The 23,848-nt window shown below is 36.6% G+C and overlaps 1 long non-coding RNA gene across 1 annotated transcript in view; it reads right to left on the reverse strand.

Moving 5' to 3' along the window:
* Positions 1–221: 221 nt before the first annotated feature.
* Positions 222–23,848, reverse strand: part of LOC134735794 (uncharacterized) — a 60,974-nt gene continuing 37,347 nt past the window's right edge. Inside the window, exons 2-3 of the long non-coding RNA XR_010119295.1 lie at positions 722–1,003; positions 222–367 (exon numbers count right to left, since the gene is read on the reverse strand). This is a non-coding gene — a long non-coding RNA (uncharacterized lncRNA). The remainder of the gene's footprint in view (positions 368–721; positions 1,004–23,848) is intronic.

Below are 23,848 nucleotides of genomic sequence, written 5' to 3' on the forward strand. Positions count from 1 at the left end.
ACAAATTAAGGAATAGAGTGTACATTGCAAACATAGCTCAGTTCTTGTCATATACTAATAATTCAATGACTATTAACAATTATTGTATACTTACCTAATTATGAATCCCCAGATATATTAGTTGTTTTATTTTTATGCATTTTTACACAGTTTATAATGATATTTGTAACAATAAACAAATATTTATTAGAAGATAGTAAACAAAATGTGACTGCTCTGAAATCAGCTCAGGATCCTCTAGTTACTTTTCTGACCCTCTCAGTTGCCTTACGTCATATTCTTCTTGTGATCCTGACTTAGTAGGGTTCATGTACTTAGTTGGCCAGCTCTGTTTTTCAAATCGTGTCATCTGAGTTATGGACTTAGACTGTGTGAATGAAATGAGTGACAGTGAGAAATGATAGGGATAAAAACGTGCTTCACAGCTAAACATAAGAATCACTAAATTCAAAACTGATTTTAGTATCCATCCATTAACACTTCTAATTTCTTCATTTGCTTATAGAATAACAGTTCTTTTGGTATGCAGAGGTCATCATTCTCTTTGAATTATAATTGCATACATGTCACATAAGACGTCAGCTGGACTAATTTCTTCTTTACCATTGTCTCTCAAATCCATCTATTAAATCTGTATCTATCTAAAAACATTAAGGCAGATGTACAGAAAATAGTTCAGTGTCCCATGATCTCTAGCTTTCAAACTGGTATTCCTACTTACAATTGTTCTGTCATCTTCAAAACAACTTAGCTGGTTTGGAGAATAGCCTTTCCATCGTTAAAATGTGGCCATGTACATTTCAGTTCAAAATTATTCAGTGGCTCTCCATATTCTGACACCTTATATTAAAATGCAACCTTGGACTCAGGCCTCATATAACAATCGCTTGAACCAATGCAGACATATTCACTGATCCAACCAAACTTGTGACCTTCCTCCTTGACCCCTTGTATTTATGTTGATGTGAAATGCCATTGTCGTTATGTATCCTGTAAAGATCATCTGAAGTACAAAAATGTCCTTAAGTATTTCCTGCTCTCCTTTCTTACTGGTCGTCCAGAGCATTTTATTTGTAATTTCTTGATGATATACTCATTTATATATATGACATATATATATATATGATATATCATATATATCATATATCATGTATATATGATTTGATAATTTTTTCATGATATACTCATATATATATACTCATATATAGATATATATCTATATATGGGAGAGATAGAGATTTTTCTGTCTTTTGTACTTGATATGTTTTCCTGACTGTATCGATTACATACTCTTTGAAAAGAGTCAGCATGTGACTTTTAGAAGTAAGAGTATATGTTAAATATAATAGATATTTACTACGTGTTAATCAATTTGAATTTAGCCGAAACCAGCAATCATGATTACATTAGCATTTTGATACCATTATTTTTCACCTATGACCTCAATCAGTTTCACTGATATTTCATCACAACCAAACCCATATACATCATTTACTAATTCAGAGCCCAAGAGGTCAAAGCAGAGTTAAAATATGCCCCATTGGCAGTTTTAGGGTTTTATTGCTAATTCTCAAATTGAGGTAACTAATTAACCAGTAAATACATTTATTTTACTTACTAAAAATGAATGGACTTTAAATATGTCACTTCATATCCTTGTGATCTGGTTTGTTCAACCAGATCAAGAGAATTAAAATACTTGCATATAAACTCCATAGTACTTTAATGACAATTAGATGTATATTTCCTTTGTAAATTTTAAAAAAAAACTTTAAAAGACCACATATAATACAAAAGCAGTAGCTGCAATATTAGTAGGACTACTCACATGGTAAAATTACATAGAAGTGATTCTAGCAACTTCTGAGGCTTCTCCTTTTTTAAATAATGCCACTCTTCATTGAAACTGGTGCTATCGAATTCCTTTCTTCTCCCATTTCTCACCTGGGACAGTGAGTCTTTAGGAACAGAGCCTTAAAAATATGATTATGGCCGGGTGCAGTGGCTCACGCCTGTAATCCCAGCACTTTGGGAGGCTGAGGCGGGCGGATCACGAGGTCAGGAGATCAAGACCATCCTGGCGAACAAGGTGAAATCCCGTCTCTACTCAAAACACACAAAAAAATTAGCCGGGTGTAGTGGCGGGCACCTGTAGTCCCAGCTACTCGGGAGGCTGAGGCAGGAGAATGGCGTGAACCCGGGGGGGTAGGGGGGCGGAGCTTGCAGTGAGCCGAGATCATGCCACTGCACTCCAGTCAGGGAGACAGCAAGACTCCGTCTCAAAAAAAAAAAAAAAAAAAAAAAAAAAAAATATATATATATATATATATACATATATATGATTACATTTTGTACTGTATCCCCAAAGAAATGGAACACATATCTCTGCCAGTTGATTAGAAGATTATCATATGAATATATTTTGATTCAATACTGAGAAACAATTTTATGTTTACATACATATTTCTGAATCAAATTTTGCCTTATCCATTATGGTCAAAGGAAGACTTCTTCTGTGTTGTAGGATTTCTTATAGAAGAATACTTCTTAATCAGTATTCAAGTAATTCTTTGTCCAATTAAAATCCTAAAAAGACAGTTTTGGAATGCTACCTTCATTCTGTCTGGATTGTTTTCTTGCTAGAGTCTCTTTCAGAATCTCATTTAGTTAGAACTCAGATAATGTTCTAAATCTGAAGAAAGCTGTGTTTCTTTTCCTACATTTCAAAATTAGTAATAACATTTTCACAATCTTTATATTTTTCTACTGCTTCTCTTCCAGTAGGCACAGCTATTTGTTTCTATTAAGTTCTATTAAGTACTATTAAGTTTCTGGGATAAGCTTGGAAAGTTATGAATAAAATTAATTATATACTTTACCCAAGGAAAGCAGTAAAGTTATTAAAGAAGTATATGTAGTCTGTTCCCCTGGTTTTCCATATACTTCATTTGTGCCTAAATATTGAATATTTATAGGAAATAGAGGTAAAACGAGTAATAAGGAAATAATAGCAGTAGATAAACTCAGAAAGTAGAGTTAAGAGAGAAGAAAAATGGAAAGGAAAGAAAAAAATAAGACAGAAAAAAGAAGTACATAAAGATGGTAAATTTTTGTCTGATACATAGTAATAGTCACATAAGTAGCTGTCAAATATATGAATATAAAAAGAAATAGAAGAAAAATAGAAAATAAAAATGAAAGATCTAAGACTAAATTCAGTAATTCAGTTTAAATGTCTAGAAACGATGCAGGGAGTTCTTGCCTTTCTGACTGTGTAAGAATAATACGGAATTTGCCTAAATCAAAAGTTAAAAACATGCTGATGATACTCTTGAGGGTGAAAAACTGGAGCTGGGAGACACAAGAATCTATAGATCTCTGGCAAATGGGGTGCACAAAAAAATGAAGGGTGAGCAGAGTAGAAGTATCTGACCACATGGTTTAAGAACACATGAAGCCAATTATTTTAAATGTTTACATCCTAATACACTCTTCATTAACTTTCTAAGCATGGCTCTAATATGTTAATAAACAAAACTGAAACAATATTTAGATTTTCATTCTACCTGACTTATTTTATATACTTCCTCTTAATGTTACTTTGTAAGACCTTTTGCTATAGTTTTAATTCCATGCTATCAGATTCCCTTGTTCTAAATTGCCATCGATTTAAACAACCTTTTGTTGTTGTTGTTTGTTTTTGTTTTTTGAGACAGAGTCTTGTTCTGCCACCCAGGCTGGAGTGCAGTGATGTGATCTCAGCTCACTGCAACCTCCACCTCCCAGGTTCAAGCGATTCTCCTGTCTCAGCCTCCAGAGCAGCTAGAATTACAGGTGTGCACCACCACACCCAGCTAATGGATTTAAACAACCTTTGATTTATCTGAGTGGTAGGCCTTTCAGAGCTAAATTTTCTCAAAAATCAATATCTTAATATCTAGAATCTTTGTAATGGAAATAGTAGTTTCAATCTAGAAAAGTGGTTAAAAAAAGGTACACTTAAAAATATTTAAATGAAAATATAAAGTTTCAAAGGTAAATAATATGATTGGTAACACATATTTTTCCATTAATAATAGAATAGTGTTTAACAGAGATTGGCAAACACCAGATAGCTCATATCAAATTTTCTATCCATAAACTTAAATTTTAAGTATATAATTGCTTTCATACAAGCATGTTTTCTTCTTATAATATGTCTCTAAAGTAAGAATGATTTTTTTATATAATAGAAGAGAGGAAACTCAGGCACCAAGAGGTTGTAGGACTTGCTCAAGTTTATAGATCTAGTAAATTCAGAAGAAAAGATTTGACTAATACAATATTTTGAATCCTATATCAGTATACTTTTCATAAGCTTATTGTTCTCTCAAACAAAAATGTATGTGGCTTGTAGAATAAAGCTTTGTATATTTTTAAAAATTTTTATTTTATAGTTCTACTCCTGAGTGCTCCCTTTAGCCTACTCCATGAAGTGATGACAACTTTGATTAATGTTCCCTCTCCAAATCCCTTCAACATTTACCTGATGCTGGGTTGTAATCCATCAGTTTGTCTGGAATGCGACATGGAGATGGGGAGTCCTGGAAGACTGACCTGGGGCCCAAACATGATCCTCAGACCAGTTTGTTGTTTGAATTTCTTCTCAGCCCTCTTTAACATCAACCCAGCTCTCTCTGACCTACTGAAGGGTCAACCTCAAGAAACCAACTCCAACTGACGGCCATCCATAGAATACATAGCTCTTCAGGGAGCTTTCATGCCATTACTGCCTCACTCTCATACTTCCATTTAAACCTCTGAGATTCAAAATAATTAGCTTCTACTGCTGCCAACATGTCCAGGGGAAAATAACTAGAGGGACTAGAAAATGAGGATGCCACAGAAGAAATCCAGGAAATGTTTCTAACAAAATACAAACTTTGGGCATGTAAGTTTGGAGAGTCATCTAAGAAGAAAGAAAATTAATTGAAGCAAGACTAAATCTCATGGTTGCCAAGATGATTTTTTTCATTATACTTTAAGTTCTGGGATACATGTGCAGAACGTGCAGGTTTGTTACATAGGTACACACATGCCATGGTGGTTTGCTGCACCCATCAACCCGTCATCTACATTAGGTGTTTCTCCTAATGCACCCCACCCCCCAACAGGCCCCAATGTATGATATTCCCCTCACTGTGTCCATGTGTTCTCATTGTTCAACTCCCACTTATGAGTGAGAACAAGGAGTGTTTGGTTTGCTGTTCCTGTGTTAGTTAATGAGAATCATGGCTTCCAGTGTCATCCATGTCCCTGCAAAGGACATAAACTCATTCTTTTTATGGCAGCATAGTATCTCATGGTGTATATGTGCCACATTTTCTTTATCCAGTCTATCACTGATGGGCATTTGGGTTCCAAGTCTTTGCTATTGTAAATAGTGCTGCAATAAACATATGTGTGCATGTGTCTTTATAGTAGAATGTTTTATAATCCTTTGGGTATATATCCAGTAACGAGATTTCTAGGTCAAATGGTATTTCTGGTTCTAGATCATTCAGAAATCACCACACTGTCTTCCACAATGGTTGAACTAATTTACATACCCACCAACAGCGTAAAAGAATTCATATTTCTCCACATCCTCTCCAGCCTCTCTTGTTTCCTGACTTTTTAATGATCACCATTCTAACTGGCATGATATGGTATCTCATTGTGGTTTTGATTTGCATTTCTCTAATGATCAATGATGATAAGCTTCATTTCATATGTTTGTTGACCACATAAATGCCTTCTTTTGAGAAGTGTCTGTTCATATTCTTCACCCACTTTTTGATGCGGTTGTTTTTTTTCTTGTAAATTTGTTTAAGTTATTTGTAGATTCTGGATATTAGCCCTCTGTCAGATGGATAGATTGCAAAAATTTTCTTCCATTCTGTAGGTTAACTGTTCACTCTGATGATAGTTGCTTTTATTGTGCAGAAGCTCTTTAGTTTAATTAGATCCCATTTGTCTATTTTGGCTTTTGTTGCCATTGCTTTTGGTGTTTTAGTCATGACATCTTTGTCCATGCCTATGTCATGAATGGTATTGTCTATGTTATCTTCTAGAGTTTTTATGATATTGGGTCTTATGTTTAAGTCTTTAATCCATCTTAAATTAATTTTTTTATAAGATGTAAGGAAGGGGTCCAGTTTCCGTTTTCTGCATATGGCTAGCCAGTTTTCCCAACACCATTTATTAAATAGGAAATCCTTTCCCCATTGCTTGTTTTTGTCAGGTTTGTCAAAGATCTGACGGTTGTAGATGTGTGGCATTATTTCTGAGGCCTCTGTTCTGTTCTATTGGTCTATATATCTGTTTTGGTATCAGTACCATGCTGTTTTGGTTACTGTATCCTTGTAGTATAGTTTGAAGTCAGGTAGCATGATGCCTCCAGCTTTGTTATTTTTGCTTATGATTGTCTTGGCTATATGGGCTCTTTTTTGGTTTCATATGAAATTTAAAGTAGTTTTTTTCTAATTCTGTGAAGAAAGTCAATAGTAACTTGATGGGGATAGCAGTGAATCTCTAAATTACTTTGGGCAGTATGGCCTTTTTCACGATATTGATTCTTCCTATCCATGAACATGGAATGTTTTTTCATTTGTTTGTATCCTCTCTTATTTCCTTGAGCCGTGGTTTGGAGTTCTCCTTGAAGAGGTCCTTCACATTACTTGTAAGTTGTATTCCTAGGTATTTTATTCTCTTTGTAGCAATTGTGAATGGGAGTTTACTCATGATTTGGCTCTGTTTGTCTATTATTGGTGTATAGGAATGCTTGTGACTTTTGCAAATTGATTTTGTATCCTAAGACTTTGCTGAAGTTGCTTTTCAGCTTAAGGAGATTTGGGTCTAAGATGATGGGGTTTTCTAAATATACAATCATGTCATCTGCAAACAGAGACAATTTGACTTCCTGCCTTCCTATTTGAATACACTTTATTTCTTTCTCTTGCCTGATTGCCCTGACCAGAACTTCCAATACTACGTTGAATAGGAGTGGTGAGAGAGGGCATTCTTGTCTTGTGCTGGTTTTCAAAGGGAATGCTTCCAGCTGTTGCCCATTCAGTATGATATTAGCTGTGGGTTTGTCATAAATAGCTCTTATTATTTTGAGATGCGTTCCATCAATAGCTAGTTTATTGAGTTTTTAGCATGAAGTGGTGTTGAATTTTATTGAAGGCCTTTAAAATAAACAACCTGACATCACAATTAAAAGAACTAGAGAAGAAAGATCAAACAAATTCAAAAGCTAGCAGAAGAAAAGAAATAACTGAGATCAGAGCAGAGATAAAGGAGATAGAGACACAAGAAACCCTCCAAAAGATCGATGAATCCAGGAGCTGGTTTTTTGAAAAGGTTAACAAAATAGACCACTAACCGGACTAATAAAGAAGAAAAGAGAGAAGAATCAAATAGACACGACAAAAAATGATAAGGGGGATATCACCACTGATCTCACAGAAATACAAACTACCATCAGAGGATACTATAAACAACTCTACGCAAATAAACTAGAAAATCTGGAAGAAATGGATAAATTCCTGGACACATACACCTTCCCAAGACTAAACCAGGAAGAAATCTAATCCATGAATAGACCAATAACAAGTTCTGAATTTCAGGCAGTAATTAATAGCCTACCAACCAAAAAAGAAGCCCAGGATCAGACGGATTCACAGCTGAATTCTACCAGAGGTACAAAGAGGAGCTGGTACTATTCCTTCTGAAACTATTCCAAACAATAGAAAAAGATGGAATCTTCCCTAACTCATTTTGTGAGGCCAGCATCATCCTGATACCAAAACCTGGCAGAGACACAACAAAAAAAGAAAATTTCAGGCCAATATCCCTGATGAATATTGATGTGAAAATCCTCAATAAAATACTGGCAAACCGACTCCAGCAGCACATCAAAAAGCTTATCCACCATAATCAAATCGGCTTCATCCCTGGGATGCAAGGCTGGTTCAACATACACAAATCAATAAACGTAATCCATGACTTAAACACAGCCAATGTCAAGGTGATTTTTTAAATATGGATTATGAAATTGGAAAATTTTCCTTCACATATACTTATTATTCTGATAAAGATATGACAACTTCATGCACTCGTGAAAATAATGTAAGTTTAAAATATGATTTTTTCCCTATTTCTTCCTATAGTGTTTCCTCATTCTCACTTAATGTATTGTATAAGATACTTTACAAACATAAGACATATTGATTCATTGGATAACATTGTCACTATATAAATTAGGAAAATACATTTTCATTATTCATATTTAGCTGATGACAATTCCAAAACTCAGAAAATCAAAGTTTCTCAAGATTACAGACAGGTAGACTAGGAACACAAACTAATACTTCCAAATTTGATCTAGTTTTTCCTCCTTCAAGTTACTGAGCATAACTAATCCAGGCTCCTCAGAGTGAAGGTTGAAATTGTAATTCAACATATATTCTGGCCCACTATCTCCATTATATTAGCCTTTTTTTCTGTTACAATCTTTCTGGAATAGTAGGAAAAATAATAGACATGAAAATGCCAAGACTGTGTATAAATACTTAATCAGTCTTCTTGGACAGATAAGCTTAAATACCAGACTTTGTATTTCTTTATTTTAAAAAGTATACTTATCAAAACCACTAAATGAACATGGTCTCAAATAAATAATACGAAGCAAGGTTTTTGAAAGCATTTCATATCAGGCTTCAGAAATGAACCCAAATGTGTATGGAGATTTACTTTATCATGAAGGAGTAATTTCATATCATTAGGTAAAGGCAGAACGTTTCAATGGAGTGTGTGTGTGCTAACTGATTTAAAATCAGGAAAAAAATAAGTTCCTATCTTTAATTTCAAAACAATAAAAATTTAAATGTAGAAATATTAGGCAAAAGACCTAAGATCACTAAAAGGCCTTAAATTATTGATGTATTTGATACATAAAAGTATTCACTTGACACAAATTTGCACATATTCATTCAGAGTGGGTGTACAAAGACCTTTGTTGCAGTATTGTTTGCATTAGCAAAGAGCTACACATCTCATAAATGACTACCAGTCCTGAAGTTGTTAAACACATCTTCATAATGTAATATTTTGCATTTATTAAAAATAGCGAGGCAAGTCTGTAGTTAGAGAATTGATATATTTAAGGAGAAAAAAGTTACAGGATGGTATTTATAAGATGATACAGGATGTTATCTATTTACTAACCTATTAATATGCATATATAAATAAATGTATCTATTAAAACACATGCACACATAAACAATACGCTACTATGTGTACAGAATATCTTCAGAAAAGTGAAAAATGGCAAATGGTGAGATGGAGTAAGGAGTGAAAGAGGGATTTGTTTGCCCCATAAATATCTTTATTGGGTATATTTCTTGTCATATTTTTTACATTTTTTGAATTTGTAACAATAATGAGCACAAAACAACAGCATTATGATGACTTTCCTGGGAAGTTTCCTGAGGAGTGCGTGTAGAGTATAATTCCATTATGAAAAAAATGTGCTTAGAATCTGAAATGAAATAAACCAACATTTTACCTAATTAGATTATCTTCATTACTCCTCTCTTTATTTTTAAAACTTTATGGTTCTATTTATTTTTTTATTGATATAAATGGTTTCTTTATTTGTAGAATTACAGTTAAAATTATTTTGAAGTAGCACGAACTCTCTCAGGACGGTATTAGAATTTCATACCCAAATCAACTTGAACATTACTTTTTTTATTCTTAATTTTATTATTATTATACTTTAAGTTTTAGGGTACATGTGCACAATGTGCAAGTTTGTTAAATATGTATACATGTGCCATGTCGGTGTGCTGCACCCATTAACTCATCATTTAGCATTAGATATATCTCCTAATGCTATCCCTCCCCCCTCCCTCCACCACACAACAGGCCCTGGTGTGTGATGTTCCCCTTCCTGTGTCCATGTGTTCTCATTGTTCAATTCCCACCTATGAGTGAGAACATGCGGTGTTTGGTTTTTTGTCCTTGCGATAGTTTGCTGAGAATGAATGTTTCCAGCTTCATCCATGTCCCTACAAAGGACATGAACTCATCATTTTTTATGGCTGCATAGTATTCCATGGTGTATATGTGCCACATTTTCCTAATGCAGTCTATCATTGTTGGACATTTGGGTTGGATCCAAGTCTTTGCGATTGTGAATAGTGCCGTAATAAACATACATGTGCATTTGTCTTTCTAGCAGCATGATTTATAATCCTTTGGGTATATACACAGTAATGGGATGGCTGGGTCAAATGGTATTTCTAGTTCTAGATCCCTGAGGAATCGCCACACTGACTTCCACAATGGTTGACCTAGTTTACAGTCCCACCAACAGTGTAAAAGTGTTCCTATTTCTCCACATCCTCTCCAGCACCTGTTGTTTCCTGACTTTTTAATGATCGCCATTCTCACTGGTGTGAGATGGTATCTCATTGTGGTTTTGATTTGCATTTCTCTGATGGCCAGTGATGATGAGCATTTTTTCATGTGTTTTTTGGCTGCATAAATGTCTTCTTTTGAGAAGTGTCTGTTCATATCCTTCGCCCACCTTTTGATGGGGTTGTTTTTTTCTTGTAAATTTGCTTGAGTTCATTGTAGATTCTGGATATCAGCCCTCTGAGATGAGTAGGTTGCAAAAATTCTCTCCCATTCTGTAGGTTGCCTGTTCACTCTGATGGTAGTTTCTTTTGCTGTGCAGAAGCTCTTTAGTTTAATTAGATCCCATTTGTCGATTTCGGCTTTTGTTGCCATTGTTTTTGGTGTTTTAGACATGAAGTCCTTGCCCATGCCTATGTCCTGAATGGTACTGCCTAGGTTTTCTTCACGGTTTTTATGGTTTTAGGTCTAACATGTAAGTCTTTAATCAATCTTGAATTAATTTTTGTATAAGGTGTAAGGAAGGGATCCAGTTTCAGCTTTCTACATATGGCTAGCCAGTTTTCCCAGCACCATTTATTAAATACGGAGTCCTTTCCCCATTGCTTGTTTTTGTCAGGTTTGTCAAAGATCAGATAGTTGTAGATATGTGGCATTATTTCTGAGGGCTCTGTTCTGTTCCACTGTTCTATATCTCTGTTTTGGTCCCAGTACCATGCTGTTTTGGTTACTGTAGCCTTGTAGTATAGTTTGAAGTCAGGTAGCGTGATGCCTCCAGCTTTGTTCTTTTGGCTTAGGATTGACTTGGCGATGTGGGCTCTTTTTTGGTTCCATATGAACTTTAAAGTAGTTTTTTCCAATTCTGTGAAGAAAGTCATTGGTAGCTTGATGGGGATGACATTGAATCTATAAATTACCTTGGGCAGTATGGCCATTTTCATGATATTGATTTTTCCTACCCATGAGCATGGAATGTTCTTCCATTTGATTGCATCCTCTTTTATTTCATTGAGCAGTGGTTTGTAGTTCTCCTTGAAGAGGTCCTTCACATCCCTTGTAAGTTGGATTCCTAGGTATTTTATTCTCTTTGAAGCAATTGTGAATGGGAGTTCACTCATGATTTGGCTCTCTGTTTGTCTGTTATTGGTGTATAAGAATGCTTGTGATTTTTGCACATTGATTTTGTATCCTGAGACTTTGCTGAAGTTGCTTATCAGAGTAAGGAGATTTTGGGCTGACACGATGGGGTTTTCTAGATATACAATCATGTCATCTGCAAACAGGAACAATTTTACTTCCTCTTTTCCTAATTCAATGCCCTTTATTTCCTTCTCCTGCCTGATTGCCTTGGCCAGAACTTCCAACACTGTGTTGAATAGGAGTGGTGAGAGAGGGCATCCCTGTCTTGTGGGATGCTTTTCAAAGGGAATGCTTCCAGTTTTGTCTATTCAGTATGATATTGGCTGTGGGTTTGTCATAGATAGCTCTTATTATTTTGAGATACGTCCCCTCAATACCTAATTTATTGAGACTTTTTGGCATTAAGGGTTGTTGACTTTTGTCAAAGGCCTTTTCTGCATCTATTGAGATAATCATGTGGTTTTTGTCTTTGGTTCTGTTTATATGCTGGATTATATTTATTGATTTGCGTATGTTGAACCAGCCTTGCATCCCAGGGATGAAGCCCACTTGATCATGGTGGGTAAGCTTTTTGATGTGCTGCTGGATTCAGTTTGCCAGTATTTTATTGAGGATTTTTGCATCAATGTTCATCAAGGATATTGGTCTAAAATTCTCTTTTTTTGTTGTGTCTCTGCCAGGCTTTGGTATCAGGATGATGCTGGCCTCATAAAATGAGTTAGGGAGGATTCCCTCTTTTTCTTTTGATTGGAATAGTTTCAGAAGGAATGGTACCAGCTCCTCCTTGTACCTCTGGTAGAATTCGGCTGTGAATCCATCTGGTCCTTGACTTTTTTTGGTTGGTAAGCTATTGATTATTGCCACAATTTCAGAGCGTGTTATTGGTCTATTCAGAGATTCAACTTCTTCCTGGTTTAGTCTTGGGAGGGTGTATGTGTCCAGGAATTTATCCATTTCTTCTAGATTTTCCAGTTTATTTGCATAGAGGTGTTTGTAGTATTCTCTGATGGTAGTTTGTATTTCTGTGGGATCGGTGGTGATATTCCCTTTGTCATTTTTTATTGCATCTATTTGACTCTTCTCTCTTTTCTTCTTTATTAGTCTTGCTAGCAGTCTACCAATTTTGTTAATCTTTTCAAAAAACCAGCTCCTGGATTCATTGATTTTTTTGAAGGGTTTTTTGTGTCTCTATTTCCTTCAGTTCTGCTCTGATTTTAGTTATTTCTTGCCTTCTGCTAGCTTTTGAATGTCTTTGCTCTTGCTTTTCTAGTTCTTTTAATTGTGATGTTAGGGTGTCAATTTTGGATCTTTCCTGCTTTCTCTTGTGGGCATTTAGTGCTATAAAGTTCCCTCTACACACTGCTTTGAATGTGTCCCAGAGATTCTGGTATGTTGTGTCTTTGTTCTCGTTGGTTTCAAAGAACATCTTTATTTCTGCCTTAATTTCGTTATGTACCCAGTAGTCATTCAGGAGCAGGTTGTTCAGTTTCCATGTAGTTGAGTGGTTTTGAGTGAGTTTCTTAATCCTGAGTTCTAGTTTGATTGCACTGTGGTCTGAGAGACAGTTTGTTATAATTTCAGTTCCTTTAAAATTGGCTGAGGAGAGCTCTACTTCCAACTATGTGGTCAATTTTGGAATAGGTGTGGTGTAGTGCTGAAAAAAATGTATATTCTGTTGATTTGGGGTGGAGAGTTCTGTAGATGTCTATTAGATCTGCTTGGTGCAGAGCTGAGTTTAATTCCTGGGTATCCTTGTTAACTTTCTGTCTCATTGATCTGTCTAATGTTGACAGTGGGGTGTTAAAGTCTCCCATTATTATTGTGTGGGAGTCTAAGTCTCTTTGTAGGTCACTCAGGATTTGCTTTATGAATCTGGGTGCTCCTGTATTGGGTGCATATATATTTAGGATAGTTAGCTCTTCTTGTTGAATTGATCCCTTTACCATTATGTAATGGCCTTCTTTGTCTCTTTTGATCTTTGTTGGTTTAAAGTCTGGTTTATCAGAGACTAGGATTGCAACCCCTGCCTTTTTTTGTTTTCCATTTGCTTGGTAGATCTTCCTCCATCCCTTTATTTTGAGCCTATGTGTGTCTCTGCACGTGAGATGGGTTTCCTGAATACAGCACACTGATGGGTCTTGACTCTTTATCCAATTTACCAGTCTGTGTCTTTTAATTGGAGCATTTAGTCCATTTACATTTAAAGTTAATATTGTTATGTGTGAATTTGATTCTGTCATTATGATGTTAGCTGGTTATTTTGCTTGTTAGTTGATGCAGTTTCTTCCTAGCCTTGATGGTCTTTACATTTTGGCATGTTTTTGCAGGGGCTGGTACCGGTTGTTCCTTTCCATGTTTGGTGCTTCCTTCAGGAGCTCTTTTAGGGCAGGCCTGGTGGTGACAAAATCACTCAGCGTTTGCTTGTCTGTAAAGTATTTTATTTCTCCTTCACTTATGAAGCTTAGTTTGGCAGGATAGGAAATTCTGGGTTGAAAATTCTTTTCTTTAAGAATGTTGAATATCGGCCCCCACTCTCTTCTGGCTTGTAGAGTTTCTGCCGAGAGATCTGCTGTTAGTCTGATGGGCTTCCCTTTGTGGGTAACCTGACCTTTCTCTCTGGCTGCTCTTAACACTTTTTCCTTTATTTCAACTTTGGTGAATCTGACAATTATGTGTCTTGGAGTTGCTCTTCTCGAGGAGTATCTTTGTGGCATTCTCTGTATTTCCTGGATCTGAATGTTGGCCTGCTTTGCTAGATTGGGGAAGTTCTCCTGGATAATATCCTGCAGAGTGTTTTCCAACTTGGTTCCATTCTCCCTGTTACTTTCCGGTACACCAATCAGATGTAGATTTGGTCTTTTCACATAGTCCCATATTTCTTGGAGGCTTTGTTCATTTCTTTTTTTTTTTTTTCCTCTAAACTTCCCTTCTCACTTCATTTCATTCATTTCATCTTCCGTCACTGATACCCTTTCTTCCAGTTGATCGCATCAGCTCCTGAGGCTTCTGCACTCTTCACATAGTTCTCGAGCCTTGGCTTTCAGCTCCATCAGCTCCTTTAAGCACTTCTCTGTATTGGTGATTCTAGTTATACATTCGTCTAATTTTTTTTCAAAGTTTTTAACTTCTTTGCCATTGGTTTGAATTTCCTCCTGTAGCTTGGAGTAGTTTGATCATCTGAAGCCTTCTTCTCTCAACTCGTCAAAGTCATTCTCCGTCCAGCTTTGTTCCGTTGCTGGTGAGGAACTGTGTTCCTTTGGAGGAGGAGAGGCGCTCTGCTTTTTAGAGTTTCCAGTTTTTCTGCTCTGTTTTTTCCCCATCTTTGTGGTTTTATCTACTTTTGGTCTTTGATGATGGTGATGTACAGATGGGTTTTTGGTGTGGATGTCCTTTCTGTTTGTTAGTTTTCCTTCTAACAGACAGGACCCTCAGCTGCAGGTGTGTTGGAGTTTGCTAGAGGTCCACTCCAGACCCTGTTTGCCTGGGTATCAGCAGCGGTGGCTGTAGAACAGCGGATTTTCGTGAACCACAAATGCTGCTGCCTGATCATTCCTCTGGAAGTTTTGTCTCAGAGGAGTACCCGGCCATGTGAGGTGTCAGTCTGCCCCTACTGGGGGGTGCCTCCCAGTTAGGCTGCTCGGGGGTTAGGGACCCACTTGAGGAGGCAGTCTGCCTATTCTCAGATCTCCAGCTGCGTGCTGGGAGAACCACTACTCTCTTCAAAGCTGTCAGACAGGGACATTTAAGTCTGCAGAGGTTACTGCTGTCTTTTTGTTTGTCTGTGCCCCGCCCCCAGAGGTGGAGCCTACACAGGCAGGCAGGCCTCCTTGAGCTGTGGTGGGCTCCACCCAGTTCGAGCTTCCTGGCTGCTTTGTTTATCTAAGCAAGCCTGGGCAATGGCAGGCGCCCCTCCCTTAGCCTTGCTGCCGCCTTGCAGTTTGATCTCAGACTGCTGCGCTAGCAATCAGCGAGACTCCGTGGGCATAGGACCCTCCGAGCCAGGTGTGGGATATAATCCCCTGGTGTGCTGTTTTTAAGCCTGTTGGAAAAGCACAGTATTAGGGTGGGAGTGACCCGATTTTCCAGGTGCCATCTGTCACCCCTTTCTTTGACTAGGAAATGGAACTCCCTGACCCCTTGTGCTTCCCAAGTGAGGCAATGCGTTGCCCTGCTTCGGCTCGTGCACGGTGCACTGCACCCACTGTCCTGCGCCCACTGTCTGGCACTCCCTAGTGAGATGAACACAGTACCTCAGATGGAAATGCAGAAATCATCCGTCTTCTGCATTGCTCACGCTGGGAGCTGTAGACCGGAGCTGTTCCTATTCGGCCATCTTGGCTCCACCGCCCACTAACTTCTTTTTATAAGAAATTCCTGGCCAGGCGTGGTGGCTTACGCCTGTAATCCCAGCACTGTGGGAGGCTGAGGCAGGGGGATCACAAGGTCAGAAGATCAAGACCCTCCTGGCTAACATGGTGAAACCCCATCTCTACTAAAAATACAAAAAATTCGCACCTGAAGTCCCAGCTACTCAAGAGGCTGAGGTAGGAGAATGGCGTGAACCTGGGAGGTGGAGCTTGCAGTGAGCCACCATCGCTACACTGCACTCCAGCCTAGGCGACAGAGCGAGACTCTGAATTAAAAAAAAAAAGAAATTCCCAATAAAGAAATTATCTTTGTCTAACCTTTAAATTATAGTCAACTTATTTTAGTAGTAGTCATCATCTGAAAAAGAAAATACCTAAAAATTTTGCTTGTATTTTAGTATCAATGTCCCTCATTGTCAAGGATTCATTCTTTAAAAAATTAAAAATGTCTTTCAAAAACATGACTTATTATCTTTGATGATTCATCTACAGTTGTGGCAACAAAACAGGTTCCCTAAAGTCTAAGGGTTATGTCAACTGGGGTATGGGGGAGCATTTTATAAAGATTAAATTCAAATTATAATTTATATTATTTAATAATTTTAAATATAATTAAACTATTATACTATAATAAAAGTTCATTAATTCATGTGTTAACTATGAGTTTTTGCTATAATTCACCATTCATCTGTTCCTATTAAGATTAAAACATTTTTGTTTAGATTCCAAATACCCCTGCCATCTCTACCTACTTTAAGACATATTAGGTTACTGGACTAAAATATATTTCTATTTGTAGCTATTTGTTGCAGGAATCTGGACTTCCTCAAAATTTTGCTACTAAAATAAAATGTAGGACTAGATTGGATATGGATGTTGATATGGTTACAATGTTAATAAATCATTCTTAGTTTTAAATTTTTGTGTTCATTCAACAACTTCACTAATCTTTTTTATATAACTTGGTAGTAAGTAAACATTTTGTATTCATTAATTCTTCTTATAAGGCCAGCATAAACTAGACTTAAAAACATTACAAAGATTTACAAAAAAATTAAAAATGTTTATCAGTATCTTTCATAAACACAGATGCAAACATCCCTCATTAAATATTAACAAATCAAATATGTAAGGGAGGTCCATTAAGAGAGGCAATGTGTGTGTGTGTAAGAACTATTCAGAATATAAAAAGAATTTCTACAAATCAGTAAGAAAAAACACAAACAGGCCGGGCGCGGTGGCTCACGCTTGTAATCCCAGCACTTTGGGAGGCCGAGGCGGGTGGATCACGAGGTCAGGAGATCGAGACCATGGTGAAACCCCGCCTCTACTAAAAATACAAAAAATTAGCCGGGCGTGGTGGCAGGCGCCTGTAGTCCCAGCTACTCGGAGAGGCTGAGGCAGGAGAATGGCGTGAACCCGGGAGGCAGAGGTTGCAGTGAGCCGAGATCGTGCCACTGCACTCCAGCCTAGGGGACAGAGCGAGACTCCATCTCAAAAAAAAAAAAAAAGAAAAAACACAAACAATGCGATAGAACAATCACTTCACAAAAGAGGATATCCACATGGCCAACACATGAAAATGTGCCCAACTTCACCAATCATCAGGGAAAATTATAACAACAACGAGATATGGTTAAACACAAATACCGCTCCATAATAACATGGTCTATTAATACAAAAAGATATGCAGTTTCTTACGACACAGATGAGAACTTTAAGAGTATGTTTGGGGGTGGATGTCAAGGAATATGACACATAAAGCTTGAATGAACTGAATTTAATGACATGAGTGCTATCACCCAGAGCACAGGACAGAAGCATTGGCTCAAGCTCCTGAAAGTGTTATTGATCTTCTTTTACATTAGCTCACTGAAGCTTGAACTCAGAGATGGCCTATAGCTAATGAAGTTGAAAAGCTAGAATTTCCACAGTACCTTGTAAAATAAGGAATCAGTAGTCCCAGGAAGATAGAGATTTTGGAATCTAATACAGTATGTCCATCCGCCCTCTGTACATAAGACCCTGTGCTATAAGATTGGAGGACATTTTCTTCACTATGGCATTAAGAAATGGATCAGTGAGGAGGGCATCAGTGGTCTTAAAATGCTCTGTGGCATCTGAATTCTTTGGTGCAGAGATGATGGTGGGGAATGAAACAGTGAAAGTGGATTATATGGTCTTGAGAAAAATGATAATTCTGGAAAATTAAATGCCAGGAAGTGACACCATCATAGACAAAGTGGAAGTAGTTACTACAAGTAAGTCACATTGACTAGGGTATTTTGACCTACAGGGACCTGTAGTCATACACAGTTTATCAAACGGTACTTAAAAACACAATATTTGGGTAACCTACCACTGTATTGTGAATGTTTGTGTCCCCCAAAACATGTTAAAACCTAATCACCAGTGTGATGGTGTTAGCAGGTAGGCTCTTTGGGAGGTGATTAAATCATGAGGGCACAGCCTTCTTGAGTGGAATTCATGCCTTTATAGAAGAGGCCTCAGAGAGCTGCTTTGTCTCTTACACCATGTGAAGACACAGTGAGAAGACACCATCTGTGAACCACAAAGGGGCCTTCACCAGACACCAATCTGCCAGAACCTTAATGTCAGACTTCCTAACTTCTAGAACTATGAGAAGTAATTTTTTTTTGTTTATTAGCTACCCAGTTTATGGTATTTTGTTATAGCAACCCAAATGGACTAAGATACCTACTAAGATGTTAGCTGGAGTATATTAGCAGAAAAAATTCTAGGTGTGGAGACAGAAACATAACTTGAAACAATATAATAGGGATTCATGGCTTTTTATCCAGTTTCCATATTAAGCCAGTTTGCAGATCCAGATTTTCTCATCTGAGAGGTAGAATAATCCCTTTATGAATAGATCTGGCAATGAAGCAACATAATGTTCAAGCTTTTTCCCTCAAGTCTTGTCTAGAGAGACATTCCAGGCACTTAACTAGCTAATCATCACTGAAGAGGGGGGTTATTAAATACTGCTGCTAGTCCCTGGTGATCTGGTTGCTTTAACGAATTCCTAGTGTCTGAAAATGAAAGACACTGGGTTGAGTTTAGCTAGTTCACTTTCATTTTGAACAGTTAATTATTTTATTGTCTATTTCCTTGAAGAGAAAAAACTCTGAAAGTAATTTTGCTCAACGAACTACTATGAAATTTATCTGAAACTTTTTAATTGCTTCACATAGCATTGGGAGAAATTAAAATCTAAAGTGACAGAATCTTTTGGGATAGGAACAAAGTGAGATCATCAATGCCAGTAATTCCATTTACTTCATAATGAGATCCCTCGGGCCCTGCCCTTCCCTCTGGTAAATAACTGTTTACGTGAAAATCTCCCTTGCTCCTCCTTTGACTTTAAACATCAAATATGAGTCTCTTATTCAGAATCCTTGAGTATTTTCCCATTATCCAGAAAGATAGATAGCAAGGACAAACACAACAACTCATCAATTTCTCAGAAAGTAGGAATGAACTGCCTGAAACATGAATAACAACAGGTAGAAGCACAATCCAGCGTCAACATTCCCAATGTATGCTTCCATTTTTCCTTCCTCACACCTTTAGAATATAAAAGCCATAATGCAAATGATGCTTCAGAAAAATAAATGTCAAGCTGTATTTTAGTTTTAACTTGGAAGTTGAGGAGAAATGTAGTAAAAATATAGGAAACCAAAGCCCTTGAAAGTAATTTATAGTGGATTGTCTGCTTTCAAGAAGAATAACCAAACATCTGAGAAAAGAAAACTTCTAATGTTTTTATTTGAACTGATACGTTTTTTGTTAGAAGAAAAAATTTATGAGCAAACCATTAGTGAGAAAGTGAGTTTAGCAGTAAATAGCTAGTAGTAGAACTTACACAAACAAATTTAAGCCACAAAGAGTGCGTTGGTCTAGTAGAGACTCTAATGGGTTTTTTTTTTTTTTAATTTGACTAAGACAAGGATCTAAACCAAAATGCATATTTTTCAAGAATTATTTTTTTAATTTTACTTTTTTAAAGCACATCTATTTTTAACTCACTAAATTGTTTGACATATTGTAAGAAAATCATTTGGTAATGATTTTAATTTTGTGATTATAATATTGTGCAGTCAGAAACTGCGGCAGCTGGAAAGTTTTAAGTTGTAGAATTAAAGTACCTCAGACAATGGTAGACACTGTATATGATAAAACACACATCCTTTAATCACATTAATGCTTTGGGAATTATATAAAAAGATATGTCCTTTACTATGTTGTTTGTCAAACCTAAGTAAGAGAATCGAAATAAATTGTTTAATTATTTTCAAATCTTAAGTTATTTGGAATAATTCAAATTTTGTTACATATATAAAGAATATATTTATTAGAGTATAAAGTGAAAATTAAATATGTAACTCTTCTAACATGAGGCACATCACCATCCAAAAACCAATAATGTCACTGTAAGACAAATTATGCTGCACTATATCATACGAATGAAGTACGATATATTCAATGCTCTGCCACTTTTAATTACCAATATATTTTGACCCTGTTTCTATATGAGTATATGCAAACTTGTGTAATTATGTTAAATGTATATAATATTCAGTTAACTAGCTCATTCTTGATGATCATGTGTGCTGTTTCCAATTTTTTACATGAAAGTAATGTTTCACAAATATTTTAGGATGCATGCAGAATAAATTCCTAGAAGTGAAATTAATCAAAGTTAGTTCAAAATATTTTATGTACATTTTTATTACGAAAGATAAATTTTCTTCCAAAAAGAATTCATACTTCTTCACATAGATTATGAAACTGATCATTTTCTAAACATTTGCAACATGGTTGGTTCCTAACAATCACTTAAATATAAGCCATTTCAGGAAGAAAAAAATGCCTCAACTTTTCAATTTCAACTTACTAATTAGAATAGGATTGAAATTATTTTCATGTGTTTATTTCTTTTTTTCCAAAACGTCTTTAAGGATATCTGCCCATTTTTTGTAGAAACATTTTTAATTTGGGGGAAATAAAAAGTCAAAAGCTATTTTTATTAAGAAAAGCAATATTTTTCTACTATGTATATTAATCGTTTCATTTGGGTCCTATCGAACCACGTGGTTTATCCATCATTGAATTTTCTATTAAAATTTATGATATATCCTTTTTCTCAAATTTTGTTTTGACAATATCTGAAAAAAATAACATGTTCATATTTTGATTTATAAATACTTTTAATCAGTTATGATTTTTAAAGAAATGTTCATAAATTATAATGGCACTTCCATAATGGTGGTGTGGCTCATTGCCCTGTAAAACAACCATGACTGATACAATTTTTTTAATTCCAAGTCTCTGAAAATTGTCTTGAGAAAACAACAAATGGAGTAATACTTATTCAAGATACTCTACTAAATCTCACTAAGAAGAGCGAGAGTCTATGGCACTTGAGCCACAGCCTGCTTTCCTGCCCAGCTCAGTGTGATGGAAGCTCCACTCTGGACAGGTGTGGCCAAGAAGAAAAGGATTCCTTTCCCCTCAGCTCCCAGTCAAAGAATACAGTATCTCACTGAGAGGGGCAGAATGCCAGCATTTCTTGTCACTTTCACTTCTGAGTTGTCAAGGCTACATTCCCAGAGATCTAAATAAAAGACTGGGGCTACCTTTCTGCACTCCATACATAAGGTGGATACCCTATGCCAAGCATGTTGAGCCAAGAATACTGGAACTCTTATCACCCTTGCCCTAGCTCACTCATAAACAGAGGTTCAACACTGGGAGAGGCAAGCAAAGAAAAGTAAAAGCTACCACTCTTGGCCAGTGCACTGCCCTTGGAACAGTGGCATAGAAGGTTTTGTCTAGGGACAGGGGAAGAACAGAGCATTCAAAAGCTCTGTCCAAAGAAACTGACTGTATTTGAAGCACAGTGTTGAAAGTTCGAACCTAAGGGTACATTAAAAAACAATGAATATTTGGTGCTAAGGAGTTAAGACAAGGCTGAGACTCTGTGGGACAACAAGCTAGGCCATAAAACAGTGAGTTTACCAGTGACAACCAGGGAAAGAGCTTTTCTGGGGTCAGAACAGATCTCAAAAAGTGACCTCAAGAACTACCCCTGCAAAATTAGATCACACTGTGGAGCAATTTATGTCCCCAGGGCATTATCAAAACCAATAGAGCACCCAGCCAGCAATTAGTGGATCCTCCCAGCTGAGTATAATACCAAATGATGAAGACTGGTTAACAAAAGTCAGCAAATGACATTGCAAAGACAAGACAGCCAAAGCCCTGCTCAAACTATTCTCATCCCAGGTTGTTTATGTCCATGCCCATGGCTGTGCTCTCTGAAGGGTAACACCAGAGGCTTCACACTGTGGAGGAAATTTACTAAAATAGCCTGGCCAAGTCACTAACAAACAAAAAATAAAACAAGACCCAGGATGGGGAGTCGGTATACAAAGTTACTACAATGTCTGGTTTTAATTTAGTAACATTATATTACTCAAATGTCTACTTTTCAACAAAAAAACTATGAGACTTATTAAAAAAATAGGAAAGCATGACTGATACACAAGTAAAAGAGCAGACAATAGAAACTGCCAGTGAGAGGCACCAAATGTCAGATTTATCATAGATCGAAACAACCAATAAAAATATGTTCAAGGAAATAAAATCATGCTTAAAGAAGTAAAGGAAGGTATGATAAGAGTGTCTCATCAAATAGAGACTACTAAAAGGGGAGATAAAGTATTTTAAAAATAAAACAAATGGAAACTTTAGAGTTGAAAAGTACAGTGAAAACTTCACTAGAGGAGCTCAACAGTAGATTTGAACTGATGGAAGAAAGAATCAGCGAACTTGAAGATAGGCTGATAGAGATTATGCAATCTGAGCAACAAGAAAAAAATAAAATGAACAGATCCTCAGACAAGTATAGAATACCACTGATGACACCAAAGTACACATAATGGAAGTATCAAAGGAGCAGAGAGAAGCAAGTTGAAAAAATATTCAAAGAATTAATTGCTGAAACATTAAATTTGATGAAAAAATATATATCTAAAAAGCTCCTTTCTCTAAATAGGATTAATGTAAAAATATTCACATTCAGTTGCATCATAATAGGAACACTAAAAGCTAGAGTCAAAGAGAACGTTTTGAAAGCAGCAAGAGGAAAATGACTCATCATGTACAAGAGAACCTCAATAAGATTATCATCTGACTTCTCATCAGAAATACTGGAGACTAGAAGGCAGTGGGGATGGCAGCCAAAGTTCTAAAAGAACGTTGAACCAAGAGTCTTATATCCAGGAAAACTATCCCTCAAAAATGAACCACATTTTTTTTTTTTTTTTAGTGAGATGAAGTCTCACTCTGTCACCAGGCTGGAGTGCAGTGGTGCAATCTTGGCTCACTGCAACCTCTGCCTCCCAGGTTCAAGCAATTCTCCTGCCTCCGCCTCCAAAGTAGCTGGGACTACAGGTGCGCACCACCACTCCCAGCTAATTTTTTTATTTTTAGTAGTTGGGTTTCATTATGTTGACCAGGATGGTCTCGTTCTCTTGACCTCCTGATCTGCCCGCCTTGGCCTCCCAAAGTGCTGGGATTACAGGCGTGAGCCACCACACCCAGCCAACCACATTTTTTAAATCCAGTCCACCATTGATGGGAATCTAAGTTGATTCCATGTCTTTGCTATTGTGAATAGTGCTACAGTTAACATATACATGCATATGTCTTTATGGCTAAATGATTTATATTCCTTTGGATATATAAGTAATGGGATTACTGAGTCAAATAGTAGTTCTATTTTAAGTTCTTTGAGAAATCTCCTACTCCTTTTCAGTGGCTGAACTAATTTACATTCCCACCAGTAGTGTATAAGCATTCTCTTTTCTTTG

The sequence above is a fragment of the Symphalangus syndactylus genome, chromosome 23, assembly GCF_028878055.3.
Source record: "Symphalangus syndactylus isolate Jambi chromosome 23, NHGRI_mSymSyn1-v2.1_pri, whole genome shotgun sequence".
Lineage (NCBI taxonomy): Eukaryota > Metazoa > Chordata > Mammalia > Primates > Hylobatidae > Symphalangus > Symphalangus syndactylus.